Raw genomic sequence first — 20,451 nt, 5'->3', positions numbered from 1 at the left:
ATCTCACGTTAAGCGGGAGTGTGAAATTTCATGTTTTTTCTTTAAATACCAACTGCCAACTTCACACCCTGACGTCATTTCCAAGAATCTTGCGCGCCGTAATTTCCTTGTTCTGAATATAACTTGGCCCTCAGGCTCGGGATTTTCTGTTGACTCGGAAATAACCATCCCCTTCTCTTTCCAACTTGGCAATTAATTCTCGGAATACTACTTTGTTAGCCATTGTGTTTCATAATCTCCAGTCAAGACAGAAGTCTGTGCTGGTTTCGCAATACCTTCCGAACTGGCCCGTAGGCCTACAATATATAATGTAAGATATTCTGGTTTAGCAAATATGAAATATATTTCTTAATAAACAATTCTTATTGAATGACGCAGCTGACGCAACACTAGGGTACGCTACCACCACCACCAAATACCCCCAAATCATGTATAGATCTCTGCACCCTTTATTTGCAATCCAATTTGTGTGATTACCCTAATGAACATCTTTACTTATATTAACACCCAGGTACTTGCGGTGATCCCTGTTTGGAAATTCAACACCATCAACGCAGTAATTAAAAATTGAGAGGACTTTTCTTAACAGTGATACTCAAAACCCGACTTTTAACCCGGTTTATCATCAAACCATTGTATACTGTCCATCTACAACATTGTCCTTTTGCAGTTGTTCACAACCTTTTAACTTATTTATAACTCTATAAAGAATAACATCATCCTAAAAACGCCTTATCTCTGATTTCAGTTATTTACTCATTATATGGGTGTATAAGAAAACTTTAAGGTCCAAAAATACTTCCTTGTGGAATTCCCTTCTCAATGATTACGGGATTAGATAAAGCTTCACCCACCCTAATTATCTGAGTTGTATTTTCTAGAAATATAGCCACCCATTCAATCACTCTTTGTCTAGTCAAATAGCCCATAAGTGTTTCCAGTAGTCTTCCATGATCTACCCTATCAAATGTCTTGTATAGGTCAATAGCGACACAGTACATTTGACATCCTGAATCCAAGACATCTGCTATAATTTGGTGGAATCGTACAAGTTTAGCTTCAGTGGAGTAACCTTTTCTATACGCGAACAGCTTTCTGTTGAACCAGTTAATAATTTCAAAAACATGCTAATATAATCAGAAAGGATGTTTTCCCGAATATTGCATACAGCACATGTCAAACTTACTAGCCTGTAATTTTCGCTGTATGTCTAACACCCTTTCCATTATACGTAGGGGATAATATAGGAACTCTCCATTCATTTGGTATAGATGCTTCACGCAAACAATAATCAAAAGATTACTTCTCATATGGTACTATATCCCATCCTATTGTCTTTGGTATATCCCCATAAATCTTATCAATTTGAGCTCCTTTTCTAATTTTAAGATTTTTTATCTTATTGTAAATATCATCATAATCATACCTAAATGCCAATACTTCGTTAGTATTAGTCACCTCCTCTCTCTGGACATTATCTTTCCAACCAGCAAACTTTACATACAAAAATCAAACCCCATGGCGCAGCAGCCCCGAATGGCCATAGCCTGCTGCTCAAGCCGATGGGCTGCATGTTGTGTGGTTTCGTGTGGTCAGCACAACGAATCATCTCGGCCGTTATTCTTGGCTTCCTAGACCTGAGCCGCCATGTCACGGTTTGATAGATCCTCAATGTTAATGACGTAGGCTGAGTGGAGCTGCTGACTAATTACTTTTACCTTTTGACATTCCACATATACACATTCTCCTTGTTCATTAATGATTCCTGGTATGTCCTTCTTGGAACCTTTTTCTGCCTTAAACTAACTTCCATTTTCACTAAAATTTGTAAGGCTGCCAATTATGCCTGCCATTATGTTATCTCTACCTGACTCCTTTGCTAGATTCAATTTCCTAGTAAGTTCCTTCTGTTTCTCCTTACTTCCACAGCCATTTCTAACTCTATTTATTTCCATCCTGCACCTCCTTCTAAGTCCCCTCAATTCTCTGGTATAATACAGAGGCTCTTTACCATTACATACCACCTTTAAAGGCACCTACCCTTTTTCACATTCCTTAACCATTGCTTTAAACCCGTCCCACAATCTGTTTACATTTTTATTTACCATCTTCAACAGATCATAGTTACTTTTTTTAAACTTCCCCATGGCTGTTTTAACAGCCATATGATCCTGCCTAATAGTCCTAATTTATAACCTTCCTTTTTATTATAGTTATTTTTAACTACGACAAAAACAGCTTCATTATTACTAATACCGTTTATTACTTCGGTTTGTCTATAGAGCTCCTATGGTTTTACCAGCACAACGTTCAGAATATTCTTCCCTGTATTTGGTTCCATCACTTTCTGATTCAGTTGTCCTTCCCAGATTAACTTATTTGCCATTTCTTGGTCATGCTTCCTGTCGTTCGCATTATATTCCCAATTGACATTTGGTAAGTTGGGATCCCCCCTACAATCACATTCCTTTCCATATCCTTCCCCACATAGCTGATAATCTTTTCTAATAATGTCGAATCTGTCTGCACCACGCTTTCGCGGTCTGCACACTCCAAAAACATCAGGTTGCCTATTATCCTTAGAGATAAGAATTGCGTCTAGAATTTTATGTTTGTTATGCCAAGTATGCTGGTGTAGAAATGGTTAACATGCACACCATATGGAAAATTATAAATTAATCTTACAAATGCCTTTAGTCCTCATTGGAGCTTCAGACATTGGTATTTTCATATGTCAGTCACTAAACATTTACAGTTATTAAGCAAAGGAAACATGAGTATCTGGCAAAAATTTGCTTTTAATTTGAAAGGAAGGAAATCATTTAACCCTTCAAGGAATAAAAGGATACATACACCTTTTTCAAGTAGTTGTGTATTTCCATGAACCTTGCGTGTCCGTTAGGTGATATCAATGCTATTTACAATCGATGAAGTTAGTAATGACGTTTTTACCGTTCTACTTCGAAGGCTTATAGGTGGACTTTATGAGAAGTTTGGTATATCTTATTAAGATAGACCGGGCTTTATCGACTGCAACAGCTGTTTATAAGGTGTAACTTCCTACTGAAACTACTTGTAGGCTATATACACTGTTGAGTTACCACAGAAAGTTTCTTTTGAAGCACAGTGCTGTGTCAGTGCTCTTTGGTCTTTCACTCTGTCAAAACTAATTTACGAATAAATAAAATGTATAAATATCTGAAAAATAAACAATTAAATCATGAGGTATAATCTGTTGTCATAGTTTTTCTCTTTCAGGTATTCATCAAATGTTATGTATTCATAAATTAGTTTCTACAGACTGTACAGTTATAAATGAACTGCGTCAAAACCGAAAATAAGTCGCTTCCACTATAACAAAAAATATTCTCCCAATGCATATGCCTGCCTTAGAATTCAAAATAATTAATTTCCTGTTTATGAACTTGGCATTTGAATTTCATCAATTAAGATTATGAATTATGAACATTCATGATCCTCAGGCTCGTATTCATTTGTTCGAATGTATGTTTTTGTTATTAACTTTATTTTCCCGTCTTACTAGATATTTACTTAATTTTGGAGAATACTGTTTCCATTACACAGAAGCCTGGAATATCATGTTCAGTGGTTCTTTTGTGAGCAGTGCAATGGGGAAACGAATTAATTCAGTCATTAACAAATCTCAAACATATATCTGGATTAATTAAAATATTCTAAAACATGTGATGCCAACAAAAGGAAAGCATGCCTGTGATAAGCTCTTCTGAACAATGTGTACCAGCCCCTTTCTTTCAGATGCAAGTATACAGTACTTTACAGACAATGCTCCTAAGCTGGTTCCATTGGTTTAATGATGATGACAGCTGTTTTAAGGGCCTAATATTTATAGATCATTGCCCCTGTATTGCTTTTCGCTATTAAAATAATTATTGATAAAAGTAAGATGATTTACCACTATTTTGTAATTTTATGATTAATTGCTTTATTTATTTCTAATCAGCATTTTCCTTTTTTTTCTAGAAATCGACTGGAGAACTATCCCCTCCAAAACTGACTGGCATATCATTTTTGGTATTGCCGAACCTACACACCTAAGCAACTACCCATCTGGATGTGTTCGTCAAGAAAACTATGGTAAAATTGATATTTTAATGTTTATATACTAAGAAAATAATCTGTTAGAATGTAATTTATGTAAAGAGAGTAATTGAGGGAGAGAGACATTTTTAACGTAAATTGTATGGAATTGTCTCTGCTACGTATAATCATTGCCCTTGCGTTCTGAGTATGTACAAAAATGGTATTTTTGTATGATTGATAATTTGGCTGTGCATGTGTAACCTTCAGATTCCTAGCAACAGACAATGTCTCTACAGCCAACTGATGCATGTTTTCCTTGATAAATATTTTATGCAACTTGGAAGTCCCGGCTGAAAATTAGAATTTTAAATTTCAGGAGAGGGTACGTCCAAATCTCATGAATGAGCAAAAAGTGTTCATAAGGAAGACCCAAGTATGCCTGTATTACAGAAGGATAAACTCACCCACATAAATGCTTCCAGTTGTTGAAATGTTGTCGTTCCATCATTTAGATACGTGTATGAATATATGGAAGAATCCCAGAATTATGTAACTGGAACATTTATATAATTATGAAAACTAAGATAAGTTGACATGATTTTGTGACTCCCGATTGATATAAGGCAGGGCAGAATTTCAATTTCTTCCATCCCCTTAAAGTGTGGGAAATTATAGTCCCTAGCAAGGTTTAATACATCGTACTCAGAATATGATGTTACATTTTTTTACTGTACTAGAAATCTCCATATATTTTCAAAGAAAGTATATATGAGGAAATTAATTATCACCAGCAATTGTTGTAGAGGTGTTTATAATGTACTAACCATATTAACTACTCAACTGTATCAACAGGAATAAAGGGAGGTTGTATAGTGCATTTTAAACCAAATTGTAGCACCTTCATGTGAAAATTTGATTGATTGATTGATTGATTGATTGATTGATTGATTGATTGATTGATTGATTGATTGATTGATTGATTGATTGATTGATTGATTGATTGATTGATTGATTGATTGATTGATTGATTGATTGATTGATTGATTGATTGATTGATTGATTGATTGATTGATTGATTGATTGATTGATTGATTGATTGTACCCGTAATGACACTTTCAGGCCCAGGGGATCAGGATAATATAAACAACGGAGTGCAGGTGCGTAGAGGATATAATAAAACTGAGAAAACACAAAATAAAATTCAAAAAATGACTTTATTCGTCATATCTTCTAGTAGGAGCTTTTAAGGTTGGGATGATCTTAGAATAACTGGGAGGAACTTTTTCGTAAAATTATTTAACATTAACATGGTAAGCTCTGTTTCAATTTCACTGAACACTTCTCAGAAAACACCACAATGAGATTTAAGTAAAATAAATATTCTTGTGTTTAAAAATTCATGTGCATTCTACAAGGCTAGTCCCTCAATAATGATCAAAAGAGTGACTTAAAATATCTTAATAAAAGAACAAATGTAATGTCACACAGTGCAATAATGATATAACTAGAAAGACTACAATTTTTTTTTAAAAACCTGTAAAAAGCATCGTACCAACAAACTCCATCTGTGTCATCATTTCCAAAGTGACTCTGTTAACTTATCTTTATATTCCTCTGAGAATTTAAACATCTTTAAATCTAAATTGTAATCATTTATGCTTGGACTGCGACATTTATTAAAGTTAATTCACTTTAATTACATTGAATGATTTTACATAATCACGAATTCTAACAGCTGGACCGGAATCGGAGTCATTTATAATTACTCAAACTTTAATTCAGTTTGGTTACACATTGTTGATAAAAATCCACCCTAAATCCATAACGGCCATTACCCCTGCCAAGGATCCTCTCACTGTAACACCACTACTAAGCATTAGGAGATGCAAGCTAATATTAATCAACTGCGTAAAACCTTAGGTTATCCCTCCTACAAAGGCAAGTTAAAAAACTATCAGGACTGCATTTCAACAGAAGAAAATATATGCAAGTCTCCACAACACTAGCCCAAGGAAAACATAATAATAATAATAATAATAATAATAATAATAATAATAATAATAATAATAATAATAATAATAATAATAATAATAATAACTCTGGAATGAAATCAGCATGTAGATTCAATTTATCAGATATTACAGAAGTCGACGCGAACACATCTAAATAACACACATCACAGTACATTGGCGAATAAGAATGGAAGACTTAATTAAACATCGGTACACGACCGAAGTATTTCCTCGAAGAACACGAATATCAGTCACTTAGCACCCTCCGAAAGCATCTCGGAAATATAAAAACCATATTCACAGAAAATCAACCTATTCATACCGATGAACATCAATATTTTTCCAAATTTGGGGACACTGTCATATTCAATACAGCCTCTTTATCTATAAATCCATTAATACACGTTTTTTCATCATATCGTGACATATATTCAAAGAAGACTTGCTATTACTGACCTACCATACCCAACACTTTTCCCAAGACACGCGAAAGCTGATTAAGACGCGAATTAGATATCAAGTACGTCATTAAAATTCACAAGGTTGTATTAGATTTCCCGTCATAGCCCGCTAATAACAATAACGACAGCAACTTCATGTCAAGTAATCCATCCATCAATCAAACTTATCAGCTCGTAACCATAATAATAATAATAATATTCATAGTAATAATAATACTAATTTTAATACAACTCCAACTATCTGAATTTGCTCTAATATCCAATACGCTTTTCGTAGCGCTACATACACAATAACTTAAACAAGTTTAATGTTTCTCATCTGGCTCCTCGCACGTCATCCTCCTGTCAGGTCGAATGACCACAGCATTTTAGTGGTTCATCATGGGCTCCGACATTCTGCAGCTAACCTCCATTTCACGGCTAGGCTGGGATCTTCTTTCCGGCTCTGTCACCGCGCCCGCAGATTACCATGTTGAATGTAGATAATAGAATGATCAATCAATCAATCAATCAATCAATCAATCAATCAATCAATCAATCAATACTGATCTGAACTTAGGGCAGTCGCCCAGGTGGCAGATTCCCTATCCGTTGTTTTCCTAGCCTTTTCATAAATGATTGCAAAGAAATTGGAAATTTATTGAACATATCCCTTGGTAAGTTACTCAAATCCCTAACTCGCCTTCCTATAAACGAATATTTGCCCCAATTTGTCCTCTTGAATCCCAACTTTATCTTCATATTGCGATCTTACCTACTTCTAAAGGCACCACTCAAACTTATTCAAACTTATCTGGATACTGATGCCCAGGCTGCTATCATAGTCTTTACTGACCTCGTATCTCATATTCAACAACATGGGTGTAATTTGCAATTTGTGTACACGAGAACTTAGTTCAATGTAGTTTATTCCTCCTGCTTTAAATTCTTCCACTAACCACACATGGTTACAGGAAAACATATTATTTATGGACGCCTATGTTTCACTTGTAAGGAGTTTTACTTCAAGTGAGGAGTGTAGTGTATGCGTCACCGCCGGCCTAACTTACACTATTACAGTTCACTTGCCTACGGCAAGAGTCTAACACGTACGTGCTTAGACCGGATCGTCTGAAAAGCATGTTCACTGTTTGCAGCACTTACACGGATACATTTTACTAATTCGCTTGACTCGTTATTCACTGTCTTGCATACTGTAAATTATTAAGTGTTTATACACGCTTCATCGTAATTCATTTCGAAGTTCAGTCACCTTCTTGAAGCTTCCTATTCACACACACGTTACTCACTGTACCAAAGTAAAATCTTCCTTGTGGTGTCACAAACAACCAATCTCATGGAGAGGAGGAAATTTTGGTGAAATTACACTTGCAGTGGAAAGGATGGTAAATAAACTACATTACATAAAGCAGCCGAAATTGCTGAAATGGTGAAATATAGTGGGAAGTCACGGATGAAATGTCTTCGTAGAGTAGTAAAATTAGCATGGAGTGTTGGTAAGGTGCCTTCAGATTGGACAAAAGCAGTAATCGCACTTATCCATAAGCAAGGGAACAGGGAGGATTCCAAAGACTGTCGAAGTATCTCATTGATTAGTATACCAGAAAAAAATATTCCTACTGGCATCTTGGAATGGAGGATGTGATCACCGGTTGAGAGGAAGTTGGATGAAATCCAGTGAGGTTTCACACCACAAAGGGGCTATCAGGGTCAGATTTTCAGTTTGCACCAGATAATTGAAAAATTCTACGAGAGAAACAGACAGGTTTGTTTATGTTTCGTAGATGTAGTTGAATAATACTACAGGGAAATGATGTTCGCCATACTTGGGAACTATGGAATTAAAGGTAGATTATTAAAATCAATCAGAGGCATTTATGTTGATAATTGATGTTAGAATGAGTTCTTGGTTCAGGGTACTTAGAGGGGTTGGACAAAGCTGTAATCTCTCACCTTTGCTGTTCGTAGTTTACATTGATCTTCCGCTGAAAGGTATAAAGTGCCAAGGAGGGATTCAGTTGGGTGGAAATGTAGTACGCAGCCTGGGCTATGCTGACGACTTGGTCTTAATGGAAGATTGTGCTGAAAGCCTGCAGTCTAATATCTTGGAACTTGAAAATAGGTGCAATGAGTATGGTATGAAAATTAGCCTTTCGAAGACTAAATTGTCGTCAGTAGATAAAAATTCAAGAGAATTTAATGTAAGATTGGTGATACAAAGCTGGAACATGTAGATAATTTCATGTATTTAGGTTGTGTATTTTCCCAGGATGGTAATATAGTAAGTGAGACTGAATCAAAATGTAGTAAAGCTAATGCATTGAGCTCGCAGTTGCGACCAGCAGTATCCTGTAAGAAGGAAGTCAGCTCCCGGATGAAACTATCTTTATATCGGTCTGTTTCCAGATCAACTTTGCTTTACGATAGCGAAAGCCGGGTGGTCTCAGGATATCTTATTCATAAGTTAGAAGTAACAGACATGACGGTAGCGAGAATGATTGCTGGTACAAACAGGTGGGAAGAATGGCAGGAGGGTATTTGGAATGAGGACGTAATGGCTAAATTAGGAATGAACTAGATGGATGAATCTGTACGCATAAACCGGCTTCGGTTTTGGGGTCATATGGGGCGAATGGAGGAGGATAGGTTACCTAGGAGAATAATTGACTCTGTTATAGAGGGTAATAGAAATAGAGGGAGCGACGATGGTTAGACTCAGTTCTAACGATTTAAAGATATGAGGTATAGTACTAAATGAGGCCACAGCACTTGTTTCAAATAGAGGATTTTGGCGACGTTTAGTATATTCACTGAGGCTTGCAGACTGAACGCTTAAAGGTATTACGTCTATAATGATAATGTATGTATGTATGTATGTATGTATGTATGTATGTATGTATGTATGTATGTATGTATGTATGTATGTATTACTGAATGTGGGGAAACGTGTCGAACCAGCTCTGCTATCCCGGCCACACAACCGAGCTTCCCTTCACGTAGAAACGCCCGCACTCTCCGTAAGTAAAGACAAGGTAGATCTCACCAGATACTTCTCTCAACTCAGAGCTTGCCACGTCACAGCTCGTACGTCACCCCCAATCAGAGCGCAAGCCAGACCCATGAGACCGCCCACGTTCCTCGTCGAACCAGCTGCCACAAACACAAATACGTAGACTCATGTTCTTAAAAAACAGAACACGCAGGGAAAGGGAGTTCATATTCGCAGAACATGTTTATTTGTATGTTCTGCAGAAACGATTTGCATTTCAGTCACCTAGGTTCATCATGTGTCCTGTTGCCTAGTGGGCACTGGACACTCCTTGGGCTCTGATAACTTGTTCCATGCCTGATAGCATCGACGCGTTTAAGGTGCGAATGGCGTCCTAGGGTATAGCCACCCATGCTGCACTCACCTGGTTTCAATTCCACACATTTTCGATTGGCTACAAGTCCGGTGATCTGAAGGGCCAGGGCAACACTCTGACATCCTGTGACAACATGAAGGCACATATCCGTGCAGCAATATGTGGTCGCGCATTGTCCTGCTGAAATGTGGCGTTTGGGGTGTCGTGCAGAAATAGTATGGCTACAAGTCTCCGGATGTCATTCACGTAGGTCAAACTGGTCATAGTGCACTGGACACACACAAACTGTGTTTTGTGGTTGTACCCAATAGCACCCCACACTATAAGGCCTTGAGTTGGCTCTGTATGTCTTGTGCGAATGCAGTGAAAGTGATGCCTCTCCCCCTGTCTGCGGCGAACCAAAATGCGGCCAACATTTTCGAACAAACAGAACCTGGACTCGTCCAAAAACACTATCTGCTGCCATTCCTGTCCCCAGTGACGTCGTTCCATACACCATTGCAGTCTAGCATGTTTATGAAAATTAGTAAAAGGTAGGCGGAGAAGTGGAGGACGCTCCGGTAACCCAGACCGTAACAAACGGCAATGGACTATCACTCCTGATAGTGTACGGTGTTTTAAACTGTTCCACTGTTGCGCCGGAGCCGAGGAGGACGCAGACCTATTCTGCAATGTCATTCGGACGAGGTGTCAACATTCTCGGGGGGAGGGGTGGTCTGTGTGGGCCGACCAGACACATCTCGTCGTGTTCTAAGCCTTCTGTGAACCATTCTGTACACACCCGTTGCACTGCCGGCACATTTCGTCCCACACGAGCAGCAATTTCGTGCATGAATGCATCACGTTCTCTCATGCCAATAATGCGCCCTCTTTCAAACTCACTCATTTGACGGTACGGTTCTCATATACATCTGCGATGCATCCTTCACGTCTGCTCAAGTCACCCTGATTCATTACCTTCGGTTTATAGTGACAACGAGAGCCGCAGGCACATTTTACCAGTCGGTGGTCGTGCGTTGAGATATCGATGTGGACCTTAAGCCTGAGGGCCGACATAGTTCAAATGTTAATCATTTCTTCACAACATACTCATACAAATGTCCTGTGAATATAAACTTCTTATCTCTAGTCTTTGAAGGTGTTCTGGTTTTAATGGACATGAGCGTATTTCCCGCACGTACGGCGCGAACCACAAGCTGCTGCATTTGGTTTCAATATGTACAAACGAACACTGAAAATACGCATTTTTTTGTTTATAGTAGAAGAAGGCCAATCTTATTTAAATAGTGGCAAACTCTTGAGTCCTAGATAACCATCATCTTTGTCTTTGTATAAGTTTGTTAAAGTTAATGTTAAAAAGCCATAGCTGTAAATGAAGAAGACATGGTGAATTCAGTCAATTTAGATTAAAATCCTTTAATATTTTTGTAGTAGACCTGTAATGTCCCTTTGCATGTATTTTAATGCCTTTACAACATTTATTTCCAATTATGTAATTTTCTAGCCTAACCATATTTTGATCTGTGGGGTTTAGTTATGTTTTCGTCACAGCTTCATTAACAGCTAAAACTTTATGATCTTCCATGAGATAAACATATCCAGAGACATAGATTATGATGATCTAGGGATCAAGAACATACCACTGTTTAAATAAGATTGGATATTTTTCTTCTACAAACAACAAATTATCACATGGAAGTGTTGTGACTTGATTTAAAAAGTAGTATAGGTCCTTTCTTTTCCCTTCCTAATACAGTTGAGCAATTAATCGTGTCAGTAAAAATAATCACCTCTACACTACTTACATTCCTATTATTTTAGATTTCTGATCTTTTCAGAAATTCCCCTATTTTTACTGTTGTAAATCCTCTGCCAAGGAATTTATTTTCAACTATAATATTGTTGGTCTTGTTGGTGCATATTCGTAATGCTAAAGTAGCCTAGTTAATACCTACTGAAATTAGATTAATTTTTGTGTGTGTGTGTGTGTGCGTGTGTGTGAGTGTGATCCACTGAGTGCAATAAATATTGATTTTTGGCAGTAATCAATATTAGCTATATTTATTTAAATTTTACATTTGGTGGTTCCGTTGGTGTTTGGTAGATTACTTACTGCAGGTTAGTATATTAGGTACGTTTTATTTCAATTTTGGGTTGGATAAATAGGAAATAATATTCATTTCTTCAAATTTAAATGAATGTAGGAATGTTGGTAGAATACTTATGAGGACAGTGTATTATATATAGTTGCATCACCCACAGCTTTTACATTTGTACAGGCTACAGACCCGGTATTTCATATTTCAGTTAAACATCCGTTTCACCTATCATGAATAAATAAATAAATAAATAAATAAATAAATAAATAAATAAATAAATAAATAAATAAATAAATAAATAAATAACTTGATACCCTTTAAATATTTTTTAATGAAAGAAGTTTAAAGGAATATTAGGGTATTTCACTGGCGAAGGGACAAAAACAATCAGAAAAATTATCCCGCACTCGCAATCATAATCACCATGGTACATACCGTCTAGAATTATTTTTTGAGAACTGTTAAGTGCATGTCCTGCCAGGAAGATAGCTGTGGAAGTAGATTTATGCCCTCTCTTTCTTCTAACCTTGCCGTCGTGCCAAGGTTCTTCTGGAATCTGCTTCGGTACTACTGTTTGACATGTGGACACCTGAAGGGTTGACAGGCAACCTTATATATGGGGGTTATGAAATTATCACATGGAAGTGGGCCAGTGATCAGCAGGGAGAGAGAAGGGCTTATGTAATACAGTCCAGAACCACGTAATGTATAGAGTGATGATGTAGTGCAGAAGTAACCATATTAGAAATATCTGGAATTAGAAATCTGCTTATTGGGGATCGTAAGAGTTGCCAATACAACTCAGTGTTGTAATATGCACTAGGGATATAAAGGTGACAGTGATATGGAACTGCTAACTGGAGAAGGCGAGTTATTGCTGTGTCAAACCCTGCTGGTGAGTGAATGTATTTTCTTGTGTTATTTGGCAGTAGTACAACCAAGAAAATTGACGTTAATGAGTAGATGATGCTTGGAAAAGTCCAACCAGGTGGAATAGCAGCCTCCAGGTTGGTAGTCCTATTATACTGTACATATGACAATAAGCTTTGTGGCAGCAATAATGGTGCTGATAGCTGTAAAGAGAGTATAAACTAAGTGCAGAAAAGCATATAAAATTTACGTCGTTACAAAATACCATGGCATTGAAAAGATTTGCAATTAAACAACAATATAATTACGTTTTGGAAAGCCGGGCTGAGTGGCTCAGACGGTTGAAGCGCTGGCCTTCTGACCCTAACTTGGCAGGTTCGATCCTGGCTCAGTCGGTATTTGAAGGTGCTCAAATATGTCAGCCAAGTGTCGTTAGATTTACTGGCACGTGAAAGAACTGTGGGACTAAATTCTGGCACCTCGGCGTCTCCGAAAAGCGTAAAAGAGTAGTTAGTGGGACGTAAAGCAAATAATATTACTGTTACGTTTTGGAAGTACAAAGTATGTAATGAAGGAAAATATGGGTGTAAAAGACGAAACTGGGTGTTTCAAAAATGATGGAAAGGGGAGAGTAATGAAAATACATTACTGAACTTTATAGTTAGTAAGTATACATTTTTGTTGCTATTACTGCAGCGAGAAAATAAAATAAAGGGCACTTCCATTACACTAGGAGTGAATTTGTGCTCATTGGGAGGGTTCACACTACATCGACAGGGGGAGACGGCGGATGGTGCGAGAGAGAAAGAGAGATTTATAAAAGACACATTAAGCAACAAATAATTACATTTTAACATAGGTTGAAAAATTCTGTTATCATTATATTATATATTGGGGTAGAATTCTCTGCTACCTTTTTATCACGCAGTTAGCAAATTCTGCTAAATTATAGCAGAGGTTGTGCATTGGTATGGTGTGTGACTAAGTGCAAACACACGATAATTATTAAGTCATAAGTACAGAATTCAACGTATTGTTAGGCACACAGGGATATCCTTAGTGGGACAGGCAGAAAATAGTATTAACATTCGCATGAGCACAGCATCATCCCCAGCAGAATGCGTGGCATTTCTCTTGCCTATTTCAGTATAATTTCTGAACGGATGGTTTTACACATTCTTAAAATGTTATTTTCTAGCCAGGTGAAAGGAATTCAATAATGTAAGTTTTCTTAAAAATTCAATAAATCGGGTGAAATTAATACTAGGCCAGTAAGCAAAACTGTAGCGGAAATGTGCAGGGACTGGTCTAAATGTAAAGACCGTCCGAGGATCTTTGTCACATTTTTTATGCCATGAACTTACTATGCTGAATTGTTATGTTTATCTTCATAGGAATATCCAGAGGACTTTATTCACCAAAAAGGACACAAATACTTCGAGAATTAGAAGATCTACTTGAAAGTCTGCCAGGAAGAACTTTAGAACGATACAGAGGTGAGTTAAAATTACCTTTTTGAGTTTATTTGTATAATCTATTTCGTTAATATATTTACAAGACCAGCTCCGTTGAAAACAATTTAGTATGCTGAAGTCTAGGTTAAAGATGTCCCAAGTTCAATTCCCGTCGGGGTTGGATCATTCTACCTTCATTGGTTATTTGCTATTGTTCGGAAACTGGGTATTAGTGCCGTCTTCAACATTAGATTTCATTGCTGGTAGGATCCTATCCCCACAGATGTGGACGTCGCTAATGTGCTTTAACTTAGAATGCCTACATCGGGGCTCTTAGGAGGCCATACCAAAAATATAATTTTTGTTTGGTCAATACCCTGTTCAAATCTAATGGCAGGCATAAATCTACCTCTTCTTCATATCATTGATAAGTAAGATTCAAATAACATTAGGCCTTACTTGGTGAAAGAAAAGTGGAAGTCAGGTTGTTTGCATATGGCATCTGTTCGTTTGATTCGATTACTTTCTTGATAGAAACAGCAAAAGAATTAGGCCTCATGTTCAGTCAGGACATGGGCAGAATGATGGTTATTCAGGGCCAATCTGAATACCTTAGTGAAATAGAGGATAAAAGCTCAAGATTTTAAGCAGATGTAAGTTCCTAAGAATTATAACATCAGACAAACTTTTCGTTCACAAGGAATTTACTTCCCGGATCTAAACTGGAAGAATGTTAAGTGGACTAGTTGGAGACCAAATATAGAACTGGAAAATACCTCTGAAAAGCCAGCAATCCATCTACCGAACTAATAAATAAAATTCCTGTGGGTCCACTGTCTGTAATATCAGTTATTTCGCCAAATCTCGTTATATGTGTCCTTTTTATGTCAATTCAAGCTCGTATCAGTAGTGTCCGTTTGTTTGCCTGTTTGTTGCACCATCACGGGTAAACGGCTGAATAGATCTCAATAAAACTTCATACTTTGAGTCTGCATATTCAGGAGCAGGTTTTATATGCATATCATTTAAAAACCACTGAATAGACTGAGGATTTATAGGGAAACCGTAAGACTCTTTTTCAATTTTCTCGTACACTATTGAACATATCTCGACCAAACTTCATATTTAGAGTATACTCATCCAAAAACGAGTTTCATTATGCATACCATTTAAGAATCATTTAATATACTAGAGGTTAATATTATCACCAGAAGAGTTTTCTTCAATTTTCTCTTACACTATTCATTATACGTAAAATCTGCAGGCTATATGTGAAACACTCCTTCATTTTAAATAATTTTTGTTATGTATGTAATTTCGCTTACACTTCAAATGACGGAGAAAGTTACTATTTTCTATGGCTTCATGCTCTGCATCCATTGACGGACACCCTCGCAGACCTCCAGTTATTGGAAGGATCCGTAACAGGAAAAATCAGAGGGTCCATTATGTTTCTCTCGGCTTTAAAATTCCCCCACACCATATATCTGAACCCCGAGGTTACATGAGGTAGAACTTTACCTTCTTGGTGACAGTGTGCCTGTCTGTCTGATAATCGATATGTTTGTATTGAACCCTTTGGTCCACCTTGAAGGTTACCTACCTTTATTACCTATCAGGAATATTTCATGAGATCTGTCTCTTGGGTCTTTTCGGGTTCTTCGTCACTTGCTGAGGTAAAAGGTAGAGTTCAATAATTATAATCTATCTGCTCAAATGAAAGGTCTATTTAGAAATATTCCTATTTACTCATGTGATTTCTGAAGGATTAATAATTTATAATCAATATAATTTGGACTCAATCTTGTCCACTTGACACCACAATCATTTTTACACAGAGGAGCAGAACGCTGGTTTGAGCCTTTGACTTGACTGCCTGATGGGCATCCTTACTAGAAACCATTGTCTCAATTATTAAAGAAAGAAAGGAAAGTCTGGAAATCCTTAAATTTGGCTTCCATGTGAGACTACATGTACCATCATAATGATTCTTGATGGTCCAGTCCTCGTAACACGAACTCTGGACAGTCCAATGGGTGTGGCCACACAGTGGTTGTACGGCATGGACCCTCCTGCTGTCAGTTTCGACATGAAACACATGTCTTTCGTCAGGCTTGACTGGCCTCTAAGAATGAAACCTTTGACTTGGCAAAATAGAATAAAATACAATATTTCTGACCACCAAATATGCACATAGATTTTACTTTTAAGTTTCCTACAATAATTGTACACGTCGCAAGTTTATACCTGCGTGGATTCTCTCGCTCTACTTTCCATCCCAAACATTATACAAATCTTCCTCGGGCTCGCATAAAAGTCCCGGGTTCACTACAGGCTTCCAATCACCTGATTCACAAATCCTATCTCAACTCATACGACAAATCTAACCTCTTTTCTTTTTTTTTTCTTGCTAGGGGCTTTACGTCGCACCGACACAGCGACACAGATAGGTCTTATGGCGCGATTTTAAATGGGTAACCAGGGATCCTTCTGCACCAATTCTATCAAAATTCCAACAGAAAATTTTATGTCGAATAAACATCTTAATTTGACATCACAAAATATAGGCAATAAATTCACGGAAATGATGATCTAGTTTGGACGTGATATCACTTCGCAACCTTCGTTAATAAATGTTTTCAACATTTTACACGGCACTCGCAATACTTTAAAAATATATCTAAGCAGAAAATAAAACGAATGACCTTTCGTCATGTTTCTGACATTCACCTAAGCATATGGGTGTCCAACTGCGTCATAAATACCCATTTCAAATATATAAAAGTTTGACATCATAAAAAAATGTTTAGTAGGCGGTAAGATGGCATGTCACCTACCTTATGTTACGTCAGCTTCCATCTTTGGGCTCACCTATGACCCTCTGTCATTTATTTAGCCATTTTTACATTTCTCTGTACACAGGATTTTCTTCATGTTTCCTGGAAATAAAGCATAAGAAAAGAAATGCCCTTCACTCGGCGTCTTCGTTGATCACACTCGACTGATTGTATTTATTACCCGCACACGAATTACTTTCTTTACAATGCAAAATTTGTACAACTTTATAAATACTTCTTCGGTATCTTGACCGTCCTTTTTAACAAATTACTTATGCTCTAAAAACTATCTCCACATGGACTCAAGACCCCAGCGACATCGGCTAAAATCTGTTTGTTGGACTTAGTCTACTTCTTGTCGATCGATTTACGGAACAGTTCAACCCTCTCTCTCAAGCCTCAAAGATACAAATGCAGGGGTTTCAACATGATGTCCCTTCTTATTTATAGCCGCTACCCCCTCTCTCCAGGCATTTTCCCTTTGCCGCCAAGAAAATTTATGTACCTTTTCCTACTTAAATGAACTGTATTTAAAAGAGTTTTTGATGTAACCACATACTTGTTACCTTGTTAGCGGTAGTGTCCATGAACATTTAACATTTATTCTTATTTAATTAACCAGTTAAATGACCTCATTTGATAGGCACTATTTTCTGTCGACTTAGCGTGGGTAAACTAGACACGCGCGTCCTTCTGAAATAATCCACAGAAATCGCTTAGCAGTCTCAAGTCCATCTTACTAAAGACCAAGTGTCTTGTAGATAAATACAGGACCCTCATTATACTGCGTTCACCACTAATTCTTTCATTTAAATATATTTATTCACCCTAAACTTTCTTCTGTATCCTTCCACGTTTGACACGTGCTGATGACGTCAGGTACCATAGCGTGGGAAAGATGGTAGCCACCTCCCTGCCACGTGGCGCTTTCTTGATATCAAGAAATGTTCAAGCTCCTCATCACAACTGACATGGGACCTCATGTAGTAACTTTCATACTTAAAATTCTTAGGGCACAATGATCATGGGTTCAGTATATTGCTAAAAGTGGGAAGCTGCTGAACGTATTTCAACCAAACTACGTATGTGGATTCTACTCACACAGGATTGTGTTATCAGGTAGATGTGATGTCATGGTAATCACATGGAGTTGGTATTTATAGGAAGATTATTCTCAAATATTTTTGTTAACGTTAGGTCTATAAAAAGACTGTATACAACAAACGTTTAACAATGTGTTATTTCCATTCCTTTATGTCCCATACGTATTTATCTTTCGAAGGATAATTACGCAGATGGTCGCGAAAATTAGGATTTTTAGTCCAAGTCCCGTGGGACATGACGTGCATGTCACTTCAAGGTGGACAACGGGAAAAACTAAAGAGCCATTTTACTCTTTTTGATAGGACAGATATTAAGGGGGTATCATCAACGTCGGAGTACCACGCCAGTGGTCAGAGATACAATATGCAACCTGCGAACCGTAGAGAATTTCGACTTTATGAACAATTTGACTATTTAGACAATGAGGAGAAAGGCAGAATGGATATTCAGGCAGATTATATAAATTTTTCAGAATATTTGTAAGAAAAACGGAAATGATATAATATTAGGAATGAAATGTAGGAGTCTTGCCTCATGTTCGTTGACCACAAGACGAGAAGATCTGTATCAACCTCAGTGACACATGTAGTTTGTCAATGATCTTCTGCTGTCAAGGTGGTGGTTTCAATCCTACCTGAGGTCAGTGCCATTTGATGGTTTTGAAATTTTACGGTTTTGTTTAATTGGATTCTATCATATTAAAGAATTCCTATGGAACAAATTCCTACACTTTGACATTTGCTAATGTCTTAAACAATTGGAAGGACATACAAAAATTAATGTTATTATTGTATTATTCCGAAGTAATTTATCTAATACTCATGTCATGAATGAGTGCCACTAGAATACCCAAGAAAATAAATAAACCTCTTCAGTATATGTATAATCCTTGGAATGTTTGTTAAAGGACATGAGCGAGTGAGGCTCCACAGTATCAAGTTAATCGAAGGTGTTATACAGCAGAGAAAGTGATACATCTTGTACAAGGGTGAAGATTGAGGTTAGAGTCCAACTAGTGCTACGAACACAGACCGCGTAATGGCGTGTGTGCTGGGCGAATCGATTAACTCAGACAGTTTCATTGAAAACAATCTTGCAGGCCATATCAACCCGCATAACAGAAGTGGTCATTAAGGTATTTGAAAAGAGCTTAAAATTTAATAAACTTTATCGGAGTTAACTGAAGCACTTCAGTGGAATGAGGCATACATTCACAAAATGAAGGAAGATATTAACGCTATATGTAATTCCCTGGGACAGTATCATAGGGTAAACATTTTGAACATTTTCAGCATCCACAAAGGTGCTAGTGAAAACTGTGATGAACTAGCGTTTTCATTACAATCTGCTTTATGACGCTCCGACACAGATGTGTCTTACGAGCCCGATGGGATAGGTAAGGGCTAGGAATGGATAAGAAGCTGCCATGGCCTTAATTAAGGTACATCCCCGGCATTTGCTGGTGTGAAAATGGGAAACCACGGAAAGCAATCTTCAGGCCTGCTGAAAGTGGGGTTCGAACCCACTATCTCCCGGATGCAAGCTCACAGCTGTGCGCCCCTAACCGCACGGTCAGCTCGTCCGGTGAACTAGTGCTGAACATGTGCAAAGCAGGAGGTGCAGGCATCAGACTCTGATACTGATAGATGCCACCAAGTCGGACCTCATTCTTCAGAAAAAATAGGACCTATTTTGTATCGAATCACTCAAAGCAAGATATCTTCAGGAGTAAAAGTTAACTGAAGTTTTCACCAACAACTATGCGTGAAGATCATCCGGCAATTAGGATGTCCTTATAGAAGACAGCAATCCAGCGATTCACACTTACCAACACTTGGACTGATTCTGGGGACATCCTGAACGCGAAGCCTGACAGGACTATTTTATGGTATGCCTGTTGAAGGAACTTTTTGTGGCATAATTTGACTTTCCGTGCTTCTTTATCACTTAAGTCCCTTCTTGCATAGTAAGTCACAGCTGAGAAGTTATCATTCTATTAACCGCACTTAAGTTACTCTTTCTCACTCTCTGTTTATCTATATATCTACCTATCTATCTACCTATCTACCTATCTATGTATCCACATATCTCTCTATTTAGCCTTCTACTTATTTATTCATTTATTTGTATACCTATAGTGTCACTCTACCTATTAGCAAAATATTTTATCCAATATTTGTGCAATT

The sequence above is a fragment of the Anabrus simplex genome, chromosome 2 (genome assembly GCF_040414725.1).
Source record: "Anabrus simplex isolate iqAnaSimp1 chromosome 2, ASM4041472v1, whole genome shotgun sequence".
Classification (NCBI taxonomy): domain Eukaryota; kingdom Metazoa; phylum Arthropoda; class Insecta; order Orthoptera; family Tettigoniidae; genus Anabrus; species Anabrus simplex.
This window is presented reverse-complemented; position numbering follows the sequence as displayed.